The following is a 22,887-nucleotide window of genomic DNA, read 5'->3' as shown; positions in this document are numbered from 1 at the left end:
CTGCGCGGATCCCTCCGCCGCGCGACGGCCGCGGCGGAGGGATATGTTGGTGCGGCTGGACAAGAATGCTGATGCGCAGAGCCGGGGAGATTGACGCCGCCGGCGGCAGCGGCTGCGCTGGGGGATGCGGTGGTGGCGACTCGTGGCAGCTGCCTGCAAAGCACGGGAGTGGGGGCGCCCATCCCCCCCGCGCGCTCGCCAGGGGGGTCTGCCTGGCACGGCTCACACGACCCCTGAGCAGCCCGCCCAGCCTGCAGGGGCGTGGAGGAGAGTCACTGCGGCTGATGGCTCGGAGCGCCCCCCTCCCCGGGCAGTGGTTTCCACTTTCCCCGTGCGCGGGGTGGTAGATGGCGAGCCTGGCACCCGGGTTGCGAACGGGTGGCAAAGGAGGAGAGAAGAGCCTTTTTGTGGCACGGATTGCGGTACTTGGGGGGTTGCTCTGAGGTCTCTCTCTGGGGGAGAGCTGAGCCTTGCCCGGGGGGGAACAGGGATCGGTGTGTCTTGCGTTATCTTTGTTACCGGTCAGACCTTTCAGACTGGACAACAAACCTGCCTGGAATCCCAAACATGCTGCTTGGGATTATGGACCAGATTCTTGTTTCAGCTGTTAACCTCGTGCGTATGAGTAACCCAGTGGATTTACAGCAGTGTAACAGCGCATAATTTAACCTCTATATTTAGTCATTGAGGGAAAGTAGATCATTATTAGTTAAACTGTGAATGAAGTAATTGCAAGCTCAAGACAGTTGCAGTGATGATCTCTGCCTATTACGGAGTACACTGGTTTTAACATAAAATGTGGGGTTTGAAGTTCACCTATCTCAACTTTTGCCTGTTATCACAAAACCAAAGGATGTGTGAGTGGATTACATGTAAGGATGATGAAAGCTAAATTATTACCTTTTTATTTTGTTATATTTATCTGAGGTTGCTTGTTTCTTATCTTAGTCTTTTGGAAAACTCAACTCTTCGTCTAGGTGAGATTTCAAAGAGTATATTTTATGCCATAAGAAACGTTGAGGAAACATTTTATTTGGAAACATGCATATTATAGAGTCGTGTACCCACTCCAGAGTTAAGGTTTCAACTGAGTTTGTATTATAAGCTCAATTTTTGCTATCACCCCCAAAATAAAGGGACATCCCCAAATAAAGTAGTAGTCCCTTTACAATTTATAGGTTAGATCTGGAGCAGAGGTACAATTTTTCTATCAAATTTGAAGTGAATTAGGCAAGAGGTTCCTGAATTAAAGCTATTTTAACTTGTCTCAGCTTAAAAAAAAAATCTTGTCTGATATTCACCAAAGATGCATCTGCATAGTGGTACCAGTGGTGTAAACTAGTGTACACCCCATGCAGGTGTGCCCCCATCTGGTGCCCATGCTCTGTCTGCCCTAGAGTTTGCAGCATTGGTAGCACTAGTGAAGCTGCATTTTTACTGAAAAATAGGTAAGAGGAAACGGGACCCCCCTCCCAAAAAAAAGGGCAGCTAAAAATGTAGTTTACTAAACTAATCTGTTTGAGGTCAAGTCACAGGACAAGAAAGAAGACATCTCTAATACTTTTTTGTGAGATCTTACTTTGATAAGGGAGAGCGGGAGACATAAAAGTAAGTTTAATGGTTTCATGTGTGACTTTTTGGGGAGAAAAGATGCATCCCTGCAGTGCTGCCCTTTATAACCCCCCACATGCCCACACCCACATCTGCAAGCTCCTGTACCTCCTGTTGATTTCCTAAGGAACTCACATCTTGTGGAGAAATGGGGAAGAGCATGGAAGTGGAGGGAAGGTGTAACACTTGGGAAGGAATGGGGGGAAGCAAGAAAGGGGGAAAAGAAGAAACTACTTATGGACTATAAACAGCAAGGAGTATAAGACAAAGTTTAGAATAGTAAAAAAAAAAAAAAAAACAAACCCAGAACTACAAGAGATTGGACAGTTCATTGGAATTTGAAGTGAATTTTGTTTGTTGCTGGGTGGTGGTTTTTTTACACTTATTGCTGCATTGTCATCGATTAAAGCACTTTCTAAAGGGTGCATCCAAAATGGAAGAAAGTTCAAAACTAAAAAGTCTCATGCATGAGAATAATATACTAGAGGACCTGGTGGAAGGTTTGCATATTTCTTTGACCAATGCAGTAGCCTTCTCAACATATGATATGACTGTGGAATGCGGTAGGTTATTGTCCTCCTCTCTGATTTACTTCTACAATATAGTCTGTCTCATATTCATCTTTTAATAGTGTCCTTGGCAGTTTTTTCTCTTTCCTCTAAGAGTGGCAATTACAAACATGAACTGTGATTTTGGTATGCCTGTGTTCTCTCTATGTATTACCTTAACTCTTTCTTGTTATTCTACACATGCCATGCTTTTTTTTCCAGGTTGCTAAATTATGGGCAAAGGGTTGGTACGATGACTTCCTAGGATCTGTGGAATATTATTGATACTTTTGGTAGAAAAGTGTGGAAGGCTGAGGACAACTTTATCCTTGTGAAACATGCAGCATTGCTCTTCTATGGAGATGGTGCTCAGTTCTGCAGTTTTCCTAGATGAGGTGATGGAAACAGTGGGCAGCAGGCAGAGACAGAAACACAGCAACAGCTAAAGAGTGCCCAGCAAAGCAGACAGAAGCACATAGTCAGCAATCCACAGCCCCACCAAACAGACAGCAGAACCCAGGAGGGTGCCTGAGACACACATCATGGCTGAGCTGAATCCTAAAGGACATCTGAGCCCCATCAAGCAGGAGTAACCAACTTTGCCAACATATTTGCCACTGATTAGTGGAGTTAACTCAAGCAAAGGCAGATTAATCTCCTGTTGATACAGTAAGATTTATGTGTTGACCGTAACCATATATCAAAATGGTGGGATCCCCATTTTGTTACACTAACATCTGTTTTTAATATTTTCCCTTTGTGATGTTATAAAGGGCAAGTTCAGGTTCCTTCTGAGTTTCTGTTGGAGAAGCAGTTTCTTCACTGTGTTCCTGAAAAACTTCAGAAATGTTGAGATGGACTGAACAACTGTTTCATCTGGTTTAGATTTCTAATTTTGGTGAGCTTCCCTTAAAATAGGATGACTTTGCTTCCTTAGTATTTGTTAGGACTTTTAGGTGTAATGGGGATTAAGTGGGTATGAGGTTGCTTTTTATGTAATTTACTATGAAGCTGTGATTCAAAAACACAGGGATTATGCTGGCTGTAGCCTCTTTCATATTCCTTCTTTGACTCACCTTTATCAAGGTCAAAAATGTAATAACTGAATCCCTCTTGTCCAAAATGATCAAAACCTTGATGCACTCTGTGATAGATAACCTGAACAATAGCAAATCCCATGGAAGCTGAAATTTTTGTTGCTGTGCGGAAGAAAAGGAGCTCTGGATTTGTTGTAAACATATGGATTACATTCCATTTTAGACATTTATGGAGAGAGCTTATTTTGCTTCTTATATTTCAAATCGCAACCATTTTATTTCTAAACAATCTTTCCCCACTGAATTTTCCTCAGCCGAGAGCTGTTTGCCTTGTGTATTTTCAAACCAGCTGAGGAGCCAAAAATGCCTGCATGTTCCTGCATTTTCTGATGAATGATGGGATCTAAATTTCCTTTTGGATTTTTTAAATTTATTTATGCTATTTGTTGGTGTTTAGATTTTTATTCCTGAGTCCGCCCTGGGGGAAGGAGGAAGGGGAAAGGTCTGTCTTTTCTGTTTGATAGAATCCTTCAATTTTGAGAGTTGGAAGCTGTCATTCAGGAACAGAGCCCCATCCTGTCCAGGCTGAAGTCTTTCGTGCTTGATGTTAGGGCTGTTGGGCTCATTTTCTGGAGCTGGACCAAGGTGTGGTTTTCTGCAGCCCAGGTGACTAGAAGCAGATGAGATTCCAGATTGCTTCCTTTTAGCAATTTAAACACAGAAGTGGACATTTTCTTACCCTTTCAGGAAAGGGCCAAATTGGCTAAGCTTTGACTTACCTTCTCAATGGGATACACCTCATCATCATCCTTTGAGTGGTTAGAGGTGGGCTTCACATGGATAGAGGGTTGCCTGGTGCACACACTGGGGTGGTTGTTGTATGAATAGAAACCTCAGATTCCAAGGGTGTTAGTAAAGAACTACAGAATGAACCTCCTACCTGGAACTCTCTCACTTTATTAGGGCCAGATATGTTTAAGAGGAACTTCTCTTGAACAGGAAGACCAAGAACTCTATCAGCGGAATTTATCTCCACAGTGGTCTGAACCAGAGCAGTGGCACCTAACATCCTCTTGTGGTTCAGCCTATGTAGAGGCCCAGCTGTCATTGCCAGCTAGGAGACAGGTTGGGCTCAAGGGAGCCATTGCTACTTTGGCAGCCATCTTGGTGCCTCTTTGGCCAGAGATGGGGAAATTCAGCCACACTGACATTTTTGCTCTAAAAGGCTACATACGGTATTTTCTCAAAGGGCATTATATTTTTTGAGGTATTCGAGAAGTATAATCCCTGCTGGTGTGTCCATGAAGGAGACTCTCACTGAAAGCACTTAGTCTTCACTGCCCTTCCTCTTAGAGGCATGACATATTGGCTCAATGACGCACGGTGGCTGAGGTCCAGAGGGGCTCCTGGTGACTGACAGCTCAGTCTGTCTCATCCCCTAATGTCCATAAGTACTGGACCACCATGAGAATGGTAATATTCTAATTGTCACTGGAATTTTAACAATCTTGTCACTAAAACTAGCTGTTTGTAACTTCATGTATTTCTTCATTGATGGACCAAATACTATTTCAGTGGGGTTACATAGGGATGTAAACGAGTGCAGAATTTGGCTACTACTTATTGTTTATGTAGCACTTCATATTTTCAAAGCACCACATTCCACAGTGATGCTCAGATACCAGGCTGACGGAGGTCCAGGGAAGAGCGTGAACCTTAGCTCTCCAAAGCCCTGTAACAGTTGTCATCACAGTCAAGTGTGTGGTATCAGTGTATGAGGAGGGAGCGCAACTGAACATCAACAAAACAATGACACTGACTATACACAAAGTGCAGTCAAATATACAAAGTAAATTAATAGGAAACAAAATTAATGTTTCCCCTTCCCCCAGTTTCTTTCAGTTTTTGTAATCTAAGGTAACTGTAGTAGGTACAGAATTTTCACATAGAAATATGATTTTCAAATTGATGGTGTCCCTATATTTTGCAAATGAAAGCGTAAACTCTGAAACCACAGATACAAGAAGTCTATGGGGATACCCTGAAACTACAGAAAGCGGGAAATCCCACACTTGTGGATTTCTAGTGCCTTGACTATTGCTATTCATTTTAACACATTTAAACCAACAAATCTTGTTTGATGCATTATTCTCTTCCAGTTGGCAATTAAACTTAGTCATTTCATGTGTTACTTTTGATACTTCCTTTGTAAACCACATCGTGTTTCCTGTGACAATCTGTGTGCTTTACCACAAGTGCTTTCGGAAGTAGAGAGGGTGAAACTGATTTAGCGCTTCTATGAATTAACAGTTTCAGTTGTGGTGAATAAAACCCCCGGAGCAAGAAAAACGCCACCAGATTCTAAGGGCTTGTCTATACAGTGTAGCAATGTGCACTACGGACCAATTAACATACAATATATTTAGAAATCACACCCCATAGTATAAATTACCCCACCATGTAGATAAACCCTAAGCTTTTGTTTAACCTCCCTTCCCACCGCCACCACCAAACCCTACATTTCTAGCCCTCTTGGTTATGAATTTAACCTTCCAAAAACAAAGGAATGGTAAGTCACTGCAGAGATGTCTTCCTGAGTCTACAGAGAGCCTGAAACAATGACTTTGAGGTATGAACTTCCCCACTCTGATCAGCCATCTGTGGGAGACTTTACATGTCATCACTATTTCATCACAAATTATTTTAGTGGATGGAATGGGGAAGTCAGTGAGAGTGAATCTCTGGGGTAAAAAGTGAGCTGCTGCAGGTAAGGAAATGCAGAGAAAGAAGCGAGGATACACACACAGAGGAGGATGGAACACAGAAGGAGATGCAGAAGGGCAGACAGAGCAGGGGTCTTCCATGGAAGCATATTTTTCCATTGAGTGTTGCTCAGCATGACTTAACTGATAACTAACAGTTCTGTTATTTGTGTAAGCCTCCCATTGACATCAGTGAGAACTTAAAGAGAACTTAAAGAGAACAGTTTTTGACTTGCCTAAGGCTTCATTTCCATTTTCTATGAAAGTCCACTGGCATTTTAAATGGAGCTTTCTAATGGTCCATTATGTTTTGCAGTTTTTGTGCCCCTTTGGTATATGTAAATGGAAACAGTATCACATTCTGAGTGCAGTGCTCTATCATCAGGTGACTGTGTCACTCTTCCAGGTTTAATGCTGATCAAAATATCAGCAGCATCTTTCTGGCAGATCATACGCTTGTCATAGTCTATGTCCAGCTTTGGTCTTCTGAGTCATGTCATGTTCCTATTATTAAGTTGGCAGGGCTTTGTTTTTCTTTCTGACATTTACTTTATGTAATCATTATTAGACTGTTTGCTGCTGCTCATTTCTTTTACCGTCTGCTGGATAGCCTGCCAGTGAACTTAGTTTTGTTAGAACTTTATTGCATTTTATTTTCTAAATAAATCTCTTAGCCAAAATATCTATAAATCTGACTGTCTTGGTCATTTCCTTTGCTGATAGTAAAATATTCTGCTGTTAGTCCTGCCACTTCTCAATACTTGTTAAATTGTTATAGGATTTTTGGATTATAGAACCATATCAATATTTATCTCTTTATAAAATTGCCAAGCAAAAGTCTTTAAGATGGATTTAAGGTTGCATTTTAGAAATCCAGGAAATTTAATTCCCAAACAAAAGCACTAACTTGAACTCAAATAACAACCATAACTTTAATTCTGCTCCATACAGCTGCAAGCATATGGTATTCTCAGAATGAAGCAGAAAATATTGCACACTTCTCTTTTCTATGTTTAGTCTGTCAGTTTTTGGCATTTAGTAGTAAATTACTCTCTAGTCCCAAAATATCAAGTTCTAGCTCTGTCTAATAGTGGAATGGCCTGCCCCACTCTGCAAAGCATGATTGGTACAGCAGTTTATATCAAACAAAATTTTGGTACACTGAAAAGGCTACTTAGTCTGGAAGAATGATTTCTACCACCACTGCCAAATGCAGGGTCTCTTAAGAAGAGGGATGAACCCATTAGTGAAAAACAGTTCTGTCTAGAATCATCTGCATACAATCACCAAAGAAGGACAAAGAAAAATTAAATCAGACAATGAATGCTCGTTAGAAAAGGCGTCAGTTTTAAATTCTACTACTACTGAATTGAAGTGTAGCAGCAACAATGGTGAGGATGAAAGGAAACAGTAAAACACACAAACAGAGGAACAGGGAAAAGATGAATGGAAGAAAAGAGGAAAAAATTGCATATTGACAAGTGTCCATTTCTCGTATAATATTTTCTAGTTATTTTTATTTGTACTGTCCCACTGAAACTCAGGAAACAGAAGACTTTCTCTATCGTATTTAAACCTCACAAAACTATTAAGCATAATGAAAAAATAGCATACAGAAAAATGTATGGATAAGTATTTCAACACAGTATAATTGATTAATCAAGTAATTCTACCTTGGTACCTATCGTTCACAGACATTTCTTCTTAGACCCAGATTCAGGTACTCGGATACTTATTTTAGTAGTACCTTCCCCCACAGATTGTCCCATTAATCACAGAGTACATTATTAATCAACATGAACAAGGGTTAGCAGAATCTGAGATTTTTACAATCTTAGCCCTTGCCTTCACGTAAAGAAGTGCTGTAGCTGCTTTAATGAGGACAATACTATGCCAACGGGAGAGCTTCTCCCATCAGTGTAGTTAATCCACCTCCCTGAAAGGCGGTAGCATTGTCTACACGGGAGGTTAGGTCGGTATAATTACATTGCTCAGCGGTCTGGATTTTTACACCCCCGAGCAACGTAGTTAGGCTGATATAGGTCTGTAGTGTAGATCTGGCCTGAGGTTGTATAGCCCTCAAAGCAGGGACCATGTTTACTTCTGTTTGTACCACCTGGTATGGTCCTAGTTGGGGGTCTCGTCAGGGCACTATTGTATGATAAGAATAATCTTCTAGTTATGGCTCTGTTCACACTCCCATCCTTCCTCCTAAATTCTTCATCCAGAAATTTGAAGTGCACTGAGTGACCAGATTTTATTTAGATCTAAATCCTATGGATCCTTTCTCCTTCATTGCACACTTTATAAAGTCTGCATCTGTCCATTTGCACTTTTGTGATTTAAACTAATATACGCTTTCTAGAGCGTGTATTTTCCAGTGCATGTTTGGATGTGCAGAGAATGAGGGAGGGATCTGCAGCAGCCTATCTTCGCTCTGAATAATGCTAAAACACACACCAAAAGCTCCTGACTCCTTTATATCAAAACCAAATGTCATTGAAATGCTCAAAGGCATTTCTCCTTGATGAGGGCCATCTCTGTGCTAAATTTCAGCTTTCTACATTGTTGTTCAGCACTGCTTTAAAAAAAAAAAAGGAACAAAGCAAACACCATTAGGTTCAACTAATGGAGTTTCCTACTCATTCTTTCATTAGGACATAGTTTGCCTCTCCTGTGAAAGAAGGTTCTGATTCCACTTCTTCACACCAATTTCCCAAGGCCCCCTTTGATTTTGGGGAGAATTCAGGCAGCAAGGGGTATCTATACAGATATCATTTACCTTCACAGTGTTTCCTAACTCCATCAGCTCCTGCACAATTTGAACAGGGGTGCACCTGTTGAACTCAGCTATTAGGATTCCCATTATTGCAGCTGTCCTTGAAAGTCCTTGTAAATGGGGTTTCAACAGTGCAGAGCTGAAAAAAATCCAGAGGAACTCAGTTGCAGAGTAGAGCATGGGGTCCACATTTTTTTGTCTATTTAAGAATATCTGACATATATATTTTTCCACTAGAATCTTAACTCTTTTCTTTTATACAAATTTTATCATTACTGCAACAGAAGACTCGAGCTGTGGTGGCTGTGACGTCCAACATGTCTCCTGTGGTAAAGCCACTAACAGGTACACTTTTAGTGATTAGGACTGAAAGAACTTCGAGGGGGAAGGAAGCAAAGCCACTAGTTGGATGTTTCTATGTACACTAGTTTCCATAGCCATCCATCAAGCAAAATAGTGGTAAACTCTGACTGTTTATAATCTGAGTCAAATGTTACTAGAAGTATAAGGAAAGCAACTCCTAGCTTTGTGCACATTGGTTTACATTGTAACATTAAGCTAAGTTTTCCTTTTAAAATATATTCTAGTATATCCATCTTAGTGATAATTGTACTGTATAGAAATCAGGATAGAGCAATGTTGCAAACAGCAAGGGCCTAATCCTTTAAAAACAATTGACATTCTATTTTCTAGGTGTAGACTGGTTGAGTGGGTTGGAGTGTGCACTGCCCGAGCATTTGATCTGAAAGACAATTGAAGCGTTGTACTGACATTCTATAGCCTGGAGGCACCATGTAGGCAAATGTGGGGGTGTATCTCAAAATCAAACATTGGCATGAGATTTTCTGAGATGTTAGTCAATTATAAAGCTATTCCCTCCTCATCCCGTTTTATTTGAGGAAATACCACATTTCACACTCACGTTATTTCTTCTGTCCATAACATCTCCCTGTCTCCCAAACATGGAATTTTGCTCTTCTTTTGTGTTTCTGTGACCTTCCAATTAAATAAGACATTTTTAAAGGAAAAGTTATTTAGTTGTGTGAATCATTAACATATAGGACCCCATTCTCCAAGCTGGTGCAAGATTTTTAACTCCATGGGCCTTGGTAGTCATTCCTGATTTACAGTGGTGTCAAAGAATAATGACGTCCATTAATTGCTGTCTGGGAAAACATTTTTCCACTTAAAATAGTAATGTACAAACTTTTATGAAATCTATTATTTTAGGAAAGTGTTTGGTATAAACAAACCTATATATAGTACTTTTTGAGGTATTTCCACATTTTTGAGGTATTTCATTTTTAATAACTAAGGGCTTGGCTATACTTGCGAGTTACAGCGCAATAAAGGAGCCCCGGGCGCACTAGCTCACTACCCATCCACACTGGGAAGGCATGTAGAGCGCTCTGACTCCGCAGCTACAGCGCTGCTGGTACTCCACCTTGGCAAGTGGAATAACATTTGCTGCGCCCTCGCTGGAGCGCCACCAGTGTGAACGAGGTGTTGCTTTACTGCGCTCTGATCAGCCTCCAGAAACGTCCCATAATCCCCTTAAGTGGCCACTCTTGTCATTGTTTGGAATCAGCTGTAGGAATGCGGAAATGCCCTTTGAAAGCTCCGTTTCTGACATCCAGCTGCTTATCTGCTCCGAGACAAAGCAAGCCATTAGTTTGGAATGCTGTGTGTGAGAGAGGGAGGTGAGGGGGGTCTGCTGCTGTCTGAACTTACAAGACAGCATGCTGACATGCTCTCAGCCCCCACAAAAACCCATTCTCCCCCCCACATACACACAACACACTCCCTGTCACACTTCACCACATTTCTCCCCCCCCCCCATTTGAAAAGCATGTTGTAGCCACTTGCATGCTGGGATAGCTGCCCATAATGCACCGCTTCCAATGCCGCTGGAAGTGCCGCAGATGTGACCACACCAGTGCGCTTGAAGCTGTCAGTGTGGACAGACTGCAGCGCCCTCCCTACTGCGCTCTATGAAGGCTGGTGTAACTCAAAGCGCTCTACATCTGCAAGTGTAGCCATGCCCGAACTGAGTTAATCATTGTATAAATGATTAACTTATTATATGTAAGTAACAGCTTGAGCTTTAACTAAGATTAACTGATCCAAGCTATCTTCTTTGCCAATTTTTTTTATTTAATAAATCTCAAAGAACAAAGGCTTTGTATAGAAAAATGTGGAATGTGTTATGAAGTGTGCAAAGATCATTTCCAGATAATGTTTTTAATTATATTTTTGAAAACTATGATTAAGTCTACCATTGAAATTTTCAGTAGTAAACACAATACCTTTTGCTCGGCAGCATGCATGTATTATAAAACACTTAAAATTGCAAGATCCCTTTCAAAACTAAAATAGCCATTTTAATTACTTTTTTTGTAATTAGCAGCTTGAAATACTTTCCCTTAAAAGAAAAGGGAAAATAAAGTGCACATATAATCATATCCAAACCTTTGGATTTTTAACCAAACGATGTGAAGAGGGGTGTGTGCACACGTGCACGTGTGTATTCGTTCATCGTGCTGAGTTCTTTGATTTGGGCCAGATCCTGTTCTCATTTCTTCCCTTGCAACCTCACTGACATCACTAGAGGTGTATGAGAGGAACTGAGGACCCAACAGAGGCCCTGCCAGCATTGGGATCAGAACCACACTAGCTAGAATTGTGATAAAACCAGGATATTTCTAGCAGAATTCTGGCATTTTTCCCCTGCAAACCCATGGACGCAGCAGGTAAACAAACTGACCCAACCCGCCAGGGGCTTTCCCTGCACAAGCGGCAGAACAAGTTTGGGAACCACTGCCTTAGAGCATTGATAGGATGGTTTAGCTAGCACAAATTGCAGGGGGGGAAATCCTTATCGTTGCCACGTTGGTATTCTATAGACTACTGCATTAAAAACAAACAACAACAAAAAATTGTTAAGAGTGTTTAAAATTGCAAAGTCAACACTCAAAAGTTAGGAAATGCAAGAAATAATGTTGCCTGTACAACCTTTATTATACCCAAGCTATCACACAGGCTTTAATTACATGTTCACATACTTTGGTCTTAAAATACTTTGTTTATTTTTGTTTCTTTACAGACACTCCTCTCATTTTGATTTGGGATAAGACTGCATGGTAAATCACTGTGTGGAGTTGCTATGCTAACTCGTGGCAAAGGAAGTTTTGTTGGGTAAAGACTCCGTGGGTGTCGCCCTTTTGTTTGCTTTGGTCTTCTATGGTGACTTTAGGCAAATCACTCAAGCCCAAAGTTCCAAAAGTATCTACTAATTTTAAATTTTTGGATGCTCAACTGGAGACACAGGACCTGATTTTTAAGAGTACGTCTAGCTCTTACTGACTTCAGTAGGAATTGTAGGTGTTCAAAATGAGGCTTAAGATGTCTCATGTGTGACACCTAAAATTAACATTGAAAACGTTGGCCTTAGCCTCTCAGTCATTTAATTTTCTTTGAGTACATTAGCCTTAGAAACAATGGATCAATAGATAAAAGCCATAATTTTACAGCTGCTTATAGTTTTTGTACTCTTCATTTTGCCAGCATCCTTTGACAGGCTGTACACCAGGAGTATGAACTCTAGCTTAGGAATTGTCGAACCCTAGATCCCAACGGGACTCTAGGTACTACACTGTATTATATGCTTCTGAGTCCAACCACCCATATCCCAGACTTCCTAGCGCCCTCCCAAACTGTGACCTCTCTAGCCAGTGGCGTAGCTAGGGGGGGGCCAGGGCAGCAGCCGCTCCCCCACTGAGCACAAGTGGCGCCTTGTCAATTTCTTGGGCGCCTTTTACATTTTTCCCTATTGAGGAATGGGGGGAGCGATCCGAAAAGAAGGCACCACCTGCTGCGGCGTTTCTACTCACCCAGCGGTGCTTCGGGTCTGCGGTTGGACCTTCACTCGCTCCAGGTCTTCGGCGGCGGGACCTGCAGTGCCGAAGACGCCCGGAGTGAGTGAGGGCTGGCTGCCAGAGCGCCGCTGGGTGAGTAAAAGCACGGCAGCAGGTGGCGCCTTTTTTTTTGGATCGCTCCCCCTGTTCCCTCCACCTGGCTACGTGGCTGGCTCTAGCCCTTTGTTCCTGGGGCAATGTGGGAAATTTTGACTGTCCAGAGGACAAAAAGTTGACCCATAGAATTGTGGGATACTTTTGCTGGACTCCCAGAGCACGAGTCCAGTGGGGCTGTGTCTACATTTCAAAGCAAGAGGGCTTGGACCTGGGGTCCCACCTCGACTAAGGCTTAGACCTTCCACCCCTGTGGGTTGCTGGGAGCCAAGCCCTGAGTTAGGACAATTTGCATGTAGATGGAAGGGGGGTTAGGATTGAGCCTGGGCTCAAACCCTGGGCTTACACTGCAGTGTAGACATACCCTTTTATCACAAGATGTGTTTTGTTGCTTGTGTTTCCTTAAGGCACATAGAAGAGAGTCTAGCCAAAACCACTGTCCATATTGAAATGTTTAATTTGCTTCCATATAGTGCTTCTGTACCATTTTATTAAATAGTTAAATATAGTAAGTCAGGAAATCTATACTTGGGAGAAACTACAAGGCATATTATCCTGCAGCCAGTGCAAAGCAGATCATAACAACAAAGATCACGTTAGATCTCTGCTATGCAGAGCATCCTCAGCCCCTACTGAATTTAACAGGTGGTGAGACCACTCAGCATCTTGCAGGATGAGGCATCTCTTTAGAAAACCGCATAAATGCAGGTCTTGCTAGAAAGGTACTATCATGGTTTCTTTGTCTCATACAGGCAGGATATTACTGTGCTGTGAAACTTTTCCAGAAACCATGTTATTGTATAGAAAATGCACAAACAATACTGCAGAAAGCATCATTTGTACACCAGTTTTATAGCATGGTTAGGAGTTGGCAGTACCATCTCAGGAACCAGTGTAAGCAACTTTCTAGGAATGATTGTTTCAGAACTGTATTCTAGAAAGATGCTAGCATGGTTTCTTTGGAACCTTGGCCAAAGTTTCATGGCCATTTTGAGAATATTGCCTATCTGCTATCCACAAGTGACATTAGCACTGGCTTCAAAAGAAGCATCTTGTCTCCCCTTCCAAACAAATTAAAATGTCACCCTCGCACATTCGAGTGGTGAGAAGCAATAAGCAAATGGAAATGGGCCATGATTCAAATCCTCAGCTTGATTTGGGGGAAGCAGTAAGGAAATTATGGCTACTGGGAGATGCCCCACCTACAAGGGGTATAGTAAGGGTATATTTTCATTTATTTATATATTTTTCTATTTATAAAGATATTATGAAGCTATTAAGCACAAATGCAATGCATTGAGCATCTCTCGAGCACTTGGAACAGATCCTCTTCTGAGGTATGTGGGCATCACTCCATTGAAATTAATGGGGCTACTCTTTTACACATCTGATAATCTGCCCTTTAAAATTTACATTCTTACATAAATATCACATAACAAACAACTCAGACTTAAATGATGGTACAGTAAATTGGTGAACTAACTTTTCTTTTACTTTCTCTTTTAGGTTCTCTTATGGTCTCATATACCAATTACCGTGGCTGGACTATGCTTCATCTCATCTAGCAAATGGACCAGAAGATACTTACCTGACATTTTCAAAGAGAGCCACATAATTCCCACTGACCACAGAAAGTTGAAAATTTACTCTAAATGTGGAGGTTAGGATTCAAGTTAATTTTAACATTAAAATGAGCAGTTGAGGCCTTTGAGGTATGCCCATCACTAATCAATACCCTTACTGGTAGGAGAAAATAAATGGGATCAGGAGTTTCAGTCGCAAAAAAGTATTAAGTCATTTAGTACATGACTCAGGGACCAACACCGGATATTGAAATATAGTTCTGTATTCTCCATTGTTTTGCCCAGTCCAATTGTAATTGCCCCAAGTATGTGGTTTCCACCATTTCACTTGAGAAACTACTTTAATCTACTAGATCTTAGGTATGAATTTTTTTCTGATATTCGTCCTTTGCTTTTGCTTAATTTCATTGCATGCCTCTAACTAAACTATCTTGGGCCACTCTCATCAAGGTAACGGAGACGGGAGATATTTGTATGGAGGAGAAATTCTTTCTGAATTTGAACGTGCAGTAGAGGTGCTAAAGTGAGGCAATTAGATTGGGTGGGAGAAGGGCTAAGGACAATTTTGGGTGGGAGGGCATGAGTCCTGCCAAAGGGAAGAGTTAATTTAACAATTGCAGATACGGATTCACTTTTATAAGCTATTTACACATGGTTAATGGTCTTCATTTGATTCTGATCTATTTGATACTGTTACTGAGTAGTGATTCCAGCTGCCATTGTTCATTCATTTATAATCAGTGTTTAAAATAGGATCAAGAACCTTAATTCTTTAGAATGTAATGCCAAGACCAATCATTCCCCAAAATTTTTATACAGGGAAATTCTCCCCTGCTGCCCACTTCCATTCCCTGCTCTTTAAAAGGGCAAAGCTGGAGTAGTTTAGCAACACCAACAAAGGGAAAAAAAGGCTTGTTTTTACTCTACCATCTCCCACCCTCCAATGTTAGTCTAAAACAATACAATTAAAAGCAACCCTGTTAGCATTTCTGTTTGAGTTTTATATTCTTTCACTTCAGGTCATTTTCCTATAGCATTAGGTCTGGCTGGCTGTTGTAAGTTGCTATATCCAATTCTACAGTGTGTTACTGGAAATACTTATGTATTCAAGTTACTATACACAAATACACAAAACTCTTAAAAAATCCTAAACATACAGGTTTTATTTTCTAGTGCATAAAATAAAGTTTTGAAGAGTTTAAATATTTCTTTGATAAGGGAAAGAGAAGGATCAAAGGATACCTAATACCATGGTTGTTTATTATTTTGTTGTTTGATATGTCTATCAGAAATTTAGAATATAGTGACAATAGGGTCCCTTTCTGTTCCCACTGACTTCAATGGGGATAGAATTTGGTCCTGTGCTTACATAAGAATTACTGTCTTGTGCTAATGTATTTTACATGCAACAGTAAAGCTATTTTAAAAAATAATATAGGGAGGGAGCATGGATTTGTGGTGACAGAATGTAAACTGGATTCTAATCCTAGCACTGATGCTAACCCGGCAACAGATTACAATTAGTCCCTCTTGACTTCAGTGGGGTGCCATGCAAATCCAGTCTGCTTTTACAGCATACACTGAAGGATCAAGGCAAGTCCACTTAGGGCCCAATCTAGCACCATTGAAGACAATGGAAAGACACCTTTTGACTGAAGTAAAAGTTGGGTTAGGCCTGTAACCGCTCAGGGCCCAATTCAGAGCATTGATATAAGTGTGTGAGATTCTACTGGAGTTGCCCCTGGTTATGTCAGATCTGAATCTAACCCTCTGTGCCTTAGTTTTCCAATCTGTGACACGAGGATAATATTTACCTACTCTGTTAGGATTTATAGATTCAGAGGGTACAGCTACACTGCAAAAACACACACACAAAACCCCACAGCAGCAAACCCCTCGGAGCCTAGGTCACCTGATTCAGTCTCACAGTACAGGCCTAAAAATATTTAGTTGACTCAGGCTCCGAGACTCTCAGCCATAGTTTGTTTTTTGCTGTGTAGCATACTCAGAGTTTAAGGCCGGAAGGGAACATTAGGTCACCTAATTGCATCTGAAGTGTTTTTTTTACCCACGAAAGCTTATGCCCAAATAAATCTGTTAGTCTTTAAGGTGCCACTAGACTCCTTGTTGATTAGATCACCTAATCTGACCTGTATATCAAGAGCAATTAAATTTTACCCAGCTACCCCTGTACTAAGTCCAATAATGTGTGTTTGACTATAGCAGATCTTCCAGAAAGGCCTCCAGTCTTGATGTGAAGACACCAAGAGATGGAGACTCCACCTCTTCCCTTGGCAGTTTTGTTCCAATGGTTTCTCACCCTTACAATTAGGAATTTGTGTCTAATTTTAATTTGTCTGGCTTCAGCTTCCAGACACTGGTTCTTGTTCTGCCTTTCTCCACTGGACAGAGGGCCCTTTCTACCTGCTATTTTCTGTCCGTGAAGGTCCTTATACATTTGTAATCAAGTCACCGCTTTTATTTTTATTTTATTTTTTTTTTATTAATAAGCTAAGCCATTGGAACTCTAATTCTCTCACTATAAGGCATTTTCTCCAGCCCTCAAATAATTTGTGGCTCTTTTCTACACCCTTGTTAATTCTTCAACATCCCTTCTAAAATGTGGGCATCAGAAGTGGATGAAGCATTTCAGTATCAGTTTCACCAGTGCTGTATCCATAGGGAGAAAAATCACTCCCTATTCCTACTCACTACTCCCTTGTTTATACATCCAAGGATCTCAGTAGTACTGTCTGCCTCAGCATCGTATTGGGAACTCATATTAAGATTCTTGTCCACTAGGATACCTGAATATTGTAAAGCTTCAATGACCATGACACACATGGAGTGTCTGACAGAAGGGACTATGAGCTAGCCTGTCCCTGGATTTAGTACAAGTGCCTATAGGTTGGGGGGCACTAGTGATGGGGGAGAACATAAGGAGCATTGTTCCCTCCTTGCTTCACACACCCTGCTGGTGAGCCAGGGACAAATGCAGTCCCTGGCCTGTGGGAACCAGAGAGACAGCTCCCTCAGTGCAGCCAATGAGCACAAATTGTTCCTACAAGTACAACTTGCATCTGCTTCGTCCTGGACGGTAGAGATGATCATGTCTGCATGTGATTTGAGGAGCAAGAGGCACCATCTGAAAGGACAGTGCAGATTACACACTCCCCCTGCATGCTGAGTAGCTGAAGACCGTATTGTACCTCCTGAGCCTCGTTGCCACATTCTGTGCGCTGTGGCTAGTGCCATAATCTAGCCCAGTGAAGAAGGCATAGTATTTAACAAAGAGAAGTCCTGCTGCACAACCCCACATCCAGGGGTCCTGGAACAATTTTTATAATGGGGGAGCTGAGAGCCGTGAACCAAACTGAAAACCCTGCATATAATGGAAACCACTTTAAGCCAGGGGGTGTGACATCTTAGGTGCTCTGTTATACCACTGCTGCTAAGGGTCATCTAACACTCTGTCAGGAGAGGGGACCATTCTGAAAAGAGGAACTAAGGACAGGCACACTGCAAAATATATTTGACCTGTCCTTAGCTTTGTAAACATTTTGGCTATAGGCATGTCCACAACATATATTTGGGAGCCATCTAATTTTGTTTTGTGATCTTGGAACGACCAATAAAATAAAACAGAAGCTACTGTACGTAGAGTGCAAGAGGTGCTTTTTCCTGCGGTCTTTGTATGAAGGATCAATTCTCCCCTTGAAGCATGGCAAAATTCCCATTGGCTTCATGGGCACAGGATCAGTATTGTGTTGGAAAATTACATGTGCTTATACAATGGCTTGATTAAAATAAGTTTTCTAACCTCTATGCCAGATGCTAGGACTCAGTATTTTCCCTCGTGTCAAATTACCCTCAGTCCCATCTAAATGTAATCTCAACTATGTTAAAGCATGCAAGATATTTCCAGATAAAAATATATTGGTAATACACACAAGATGTGTTTGTATTCAAAATAAAGTGTCCCCTTTAGATAGTATTTAGTCCTGCCTCAGTGCAGGGGACTGGATAACATGACGTACTGAGGTCCCTTCCAGTCCTACATTTCTTTGATCTAATAATATTTGGCAGTTATCCTTTGTCGATCTCAAAGCACTCTACAAAGATGAGTGAATCAAAAGCCATTTCATAATTGGGGAAACCAAGACAGAGAGATTAAAAGACTTGCCAAAGATCAAAAAACAAGTAGTAGAACAGCACCCATGTCTCCTAAAACCCAGTCCAGCTCCCTAGCCAGCCAGCCCCGCTGCTTCACAATACACTCTGTGGGTGAGTCAAAGCCCATTGAAGTCAATGGAAGGACTCCTGTTGACTTCAAGAGACTTTGAACTGGGCTCTATAATGTTAACAGCGATGGCTAAGGACTCACCTACAGTACTGTTGACCCACTTACGTCAGAGATCCATTTTGCAGTGTACATCTGATTTAACTGTGTATTGGTATTCTTGCATCATGTTAAAAGTTTAGACAACCAAATCTAACCTGGTTCAGGTGTATAGTTAAGTTCTGGGGTGCACTACACACTGGAACAATATTGTACTGAGGTTCTCCTTTTGAGGCTGTAACTGTAGTGCAGATGTGTTTATGGAGATAAGGAGTTCAGCTAACTGCAGGAGAACCATAGGGTCAAATTCACCCGTAGTGGAAGCAGGTGCAGCTCCACTGCCCTTGATAAAATGGGGCCACAATGTTTCCCTTTTGCCCCACAGAACTCTTAAATTGAAGAGCTCAAATGCCTCCTTATACAAGTTTGAAATGAAATCAGTGATTAGAAGAGCAATTAATCCATCTTTCTCCACATAATACTTAGGGGAGCACTTCTGTGTAACTGTCAAGATTCGCTTTAAAGGATGTTACCATCCTTCCATAAATATAAAACATGTCACCATGCACAAATCACTTAAACTAATCTTACACATTTAAACTGGCCACCCAGAGAAGTTAAAATAAACTACAGAGTTTCATCTAATTCAGAATAATTCACACTAGTCTTTATCATCAGGATAATGAGATCAAGCAAGTGGGGAATGTAGCAGAAGTGACTGTGTTAAACTCTGCTGTTATGTTGGTATAAATCCAAAATAATCCATTAACCTGAATAGAGTAACTCTGGACAGGTGTACATGTTAACACCCTCTCTCATAGGGAAAGCTCTAACTCTCTTACTGGGATTCTTAAACATAATGAATTATTATATCCGAAGACAGAAGTGACAGAAAACATTGAGTTATCTTTGAGTGCCATGTTTTTCTTGAGTGCTGGCTTAAGAACTGAGCCTTGTAATGTTTTATTTACCATTTTTACTGGACATTTCTTGACCCGCCACTTCAAAGAGCTGAGGTACATAGAACTTCTTAGGTAGCCACACTTCTGGAGATGTTTCCCTTAAATCCTTTCATTGGTGCTTTTTGTCAGTCTGGCATAAAGACCCTGTTATGGATGAAATATGGAAACAGAAAAAATGTATTAAGATCAATTACTCATATTATTATTACTGTATTACTCATACAATTAGGGCCTAATTCTAATCTTGCACCAGTTTAACACTGAGGTAACTCCAGTAACTTCAGCAGAGGTACCCCAAATTCACATCAGTGTGACAGAGTAGAATTGGGCCTAAAGTGACCGCAACAGAAGGCCACAGCAAGAAGCTCATAACTGAAAACTGAGTTTGCTCCCTTGAATATTAGTGTTTCAGTTCTCTTTCCAGCTAAGTTACAATTAAATGGCAAGGAGGAAAAACTTTTTGTTCTATCATTACAGTGATTCTAGGCTTTAAAAACAAACACATGCACAAAAAAAACCTTGGTGTGGTTTAAGAAAAGGGAACTTATTCCGATGAAGCATTATCAAATTTTTATGCTCCATTTTGAATTAATATAAGTAAAAATGTTTTTCTTCAACTGGTCTTGAGTCTTGACCTTTAGAGTCTGGTGTGCCACTCATTTCTTTTCACTGGGCTTTGCCTGAGAACAAGTGGTAATCTTCCAGTGAAATACCTTTTTTGCACTGGCAAACATTAGTAGTTGTACCAACATCTAGCAGAAGAGAAGCTGTGCTCAAAGCTGTAAAATCAAACGGCAGTAAGGTTTATGAAAATGCTTCTTAAGTGAGTCATTTCAAAGCAACCCCTCCCCCCCACCATAAAATGACAGTCACAGATGCATGAAACACACCACTTTCGCAGTATTATTAATAATACCAGCTTACTCATAGGCCCAACTAGAGTATGGAGTTACAGGTGATCAGCAAACTATTTTTACAAATGGCTGTGTGGCTTTAAAAAAAAGAAAAAAAAAATGTATAACAGCACCCAGATTCTTTTCAAACCTCCCTCCTCAGTGCTTAATATGAAAGAGGTGCCAGTGCTCAATTAATTTTTTTACACTCATAACTGATGCAGCAAGCCCAGAGGTACTGGGACTCTGGGCAACCAAACCTAGAGGTGCTGGGGCTCAGCCTTGGCGCAAATTTTAAAAAACTGCCCCTCCTCCAAGGCACAGTTCTATTTTTTGAACATAAAACTTTAGGCAAAACAAAGCAATTCTGTCCAGAGGCTTTTTCCCTAGTTTCTCTCAATGCTAAAAAGAGGATGTACATTTCCTCGCTCTTCAAGCCCCTGCCTACTACAGAAACCCATTTCTCTCCTACAACTCCTCCTTGAGTCAGCCACTTGCTGGCTTTTATAATCACTTGATCCCTTCCCAGCTGGGTCTGATAATTGACTAAAGATAGCTGGCCCCAGGTCTCTGGCCCTTAAAGGGGAAGACCACCCAGTTACAGAAGACATACAAGATTTTTTTTAAATAAAATAAGTCTGTTTTTATTTTTCTCAGAAATATCTGGAATGTCAAGTCTGATCTGAGATTTAGGAGAGGGCTTTTTAGGGTCTCACACATGAGCTGTCCCACTTTAGTTGAATCTTTCACCATTTCACTAGTTCTCCAGCCATTATAGAGTCTTCCAACCTAAACAAGACTTCAATTTTTAATGTAAAAGTAAGCGGGGAAAAAGGCTTTTTAATTTTGAAAAGAAAGTATATGGCCCCTTCAATCCATCTTTATGCACCACAAAGAAGTAAATAAGGACACAAGTCTAATTACTTTGTTTTCTTTGAGACTAACAAATTTATTTGAGCATAAGCTTTCGTGAGCTACAGGTAAGCTCTAGCTCACGAAAGCTTATGCTCAAATAAATTTGTTCTTCTCTAAGGTGCCACAAGTACTCCTTTTCTTTTTGCGAATACAGACTAACACGACTGCTACTCTGAAACCTTTGTTTCCTTTGCAGGTCACCTTTAACAGAACATTGAGGGAGTTCTCAGTACTGCTCTTTTCTGTAATAGACAGTTTTCTGCATGCCAGGTTTACCAGAGCATCAACTCATCCATTTACATGCTACAATTTCTTCTCCACAGGAAAGACTGCAAGAAATTTATTTTTATTTTAAATAAAAGATTGGGTTCCACAGCAAAAATTGCAGAAAGACCGTATGATATTGTCCTTTACTCACCTCTCTTTTTAATGATTTTCATTGTAAGTAATACGGGATTGAACACATTCAAAAACTCACAGGATCATGCCCTTGTTGCTTATAATAGTTGTTAATACATCCATGATTTTAAAACAAGATCTGCTATCTCCTGATTAAACAAAAAGATTGCTGCTATTGTTATTTGAAATATTAATAATAATGAAGTAGGAGCTGTATTTTAATCATACTTACACCAGTGTAAATCTGGAGTCACACCCAATGGTGTTTTAGTGAGACAAGGGCAGCCGTTCTCAAACTGTGGGTCAGGACCCCAAAGTGGGCTGCAACCCCATTTTAATGGGGTTGCCAGGGCCAGCACTAGACATGCTGGGACCCAGGGCTGAAGCGGAAGCCCGAGCTTCACCCCTATCTGGAGCGGCGGGCCTCAGGCTCTGGGCCCCTCTCCCCCACACCCAGGGAAGTGGGGCTCCTCCTCTCCCACCCTCAGGGTCATGTAGTAATTTGTTGTCAGAAGGGGGTCGCGGTGCAATGAAGTTTGAGAACTGCTGGACTAGGGCCCTATCGACATCAAAGTGAGTTCTGCTCCTGACTTCAACAGGAGCAGGATCAAGCCCACAGTGTATAAAGTTAAGCAGGTACATAAGTATATGCAGGATCAGGGCCTTAAATTGTATCTGTCTTAAGTACTTATACAGCCCCCATCACTGCATCATCTAAGTACTTCACAATTTCTAATGTATTTATCCTCACACCACCCCTGTGAGACAGGGAAACCATTGTCCCATTGGACAGAAGGGGAACTGAGTCACAGAACAATGGAGTGATTAGCTCGTGGTCACACAGGGTATTTGTAGCAGGAATTGAACTCATGTCTCCCCCAGGGTCTGCTCAAGCCCCTGGACCTTCGTGTTTCTCACAACCTGTTAGTGAAAATGTCTGTATCACCAGGTCATTCTGACTGAACTTGCTTTCAAAAAAACTGGCATGAAACAAACTGTCAGGAATACGGAATATGTCCTGGATAAATCTC

At 41.2% G+C, this 22,887-nt stretch overlaps 1 long non-coding RNA gene across 4 annotated transcripts; it reads left to right on the top strand.

The window, feature by feature from the left end:
• The first annotated feature begins 64 nt into the window (after window positions 1-64).
• LOC125642551 (uncharacterized) lies at window positions 65-21,812 on the top strand. 4 transcript variants are annotated; one of them, XR_007358435.2, is made up of 6 exons: window positions 65-3,057; window positions 9,022-9,082; window positions 11,841-12,080; window positions 14,028-14,102; window positions 14,272-14,425; window positions 21,654-21,812. It is a non-coding gene; the product is annotated as an uncharacterized LOC125642551 (long non-coding RNA). The 4 variants fall into 4 exon arrangements; XR_007358434.2 differs by lacking the exon at window positions 21,654-21,812 and adding an exon at window positions 17,151-18,004; XR_012669881.1 differs by lacking the exon at window positions 21,654-21,812 and having other exon boundaries at window positions 11,841-11,877; window positions 14,272-18,004.
• The last annotated feature ends 1,075 nt before the right edge of the window (window positions 21,813-22,887 follow it).

This window comes from Caretta caretta, chromosome 9 (assembly GCF_965140235.1).
Source record: "Caretta caretta isolate rCarCar2 chromosome 9, rCarCar1.hap1, whole genome shotgun sequence".
NCBI classification, from domain to species: Eukaryota; Metazoa; Chordata; order Testudines; family Cheloniidae; genus Caretta; species Caretta caretta.
Note: the sequence above shows the minus strand (reverse complement) of the source record. Positions and strands in the feature narration are given on the sequence as shown.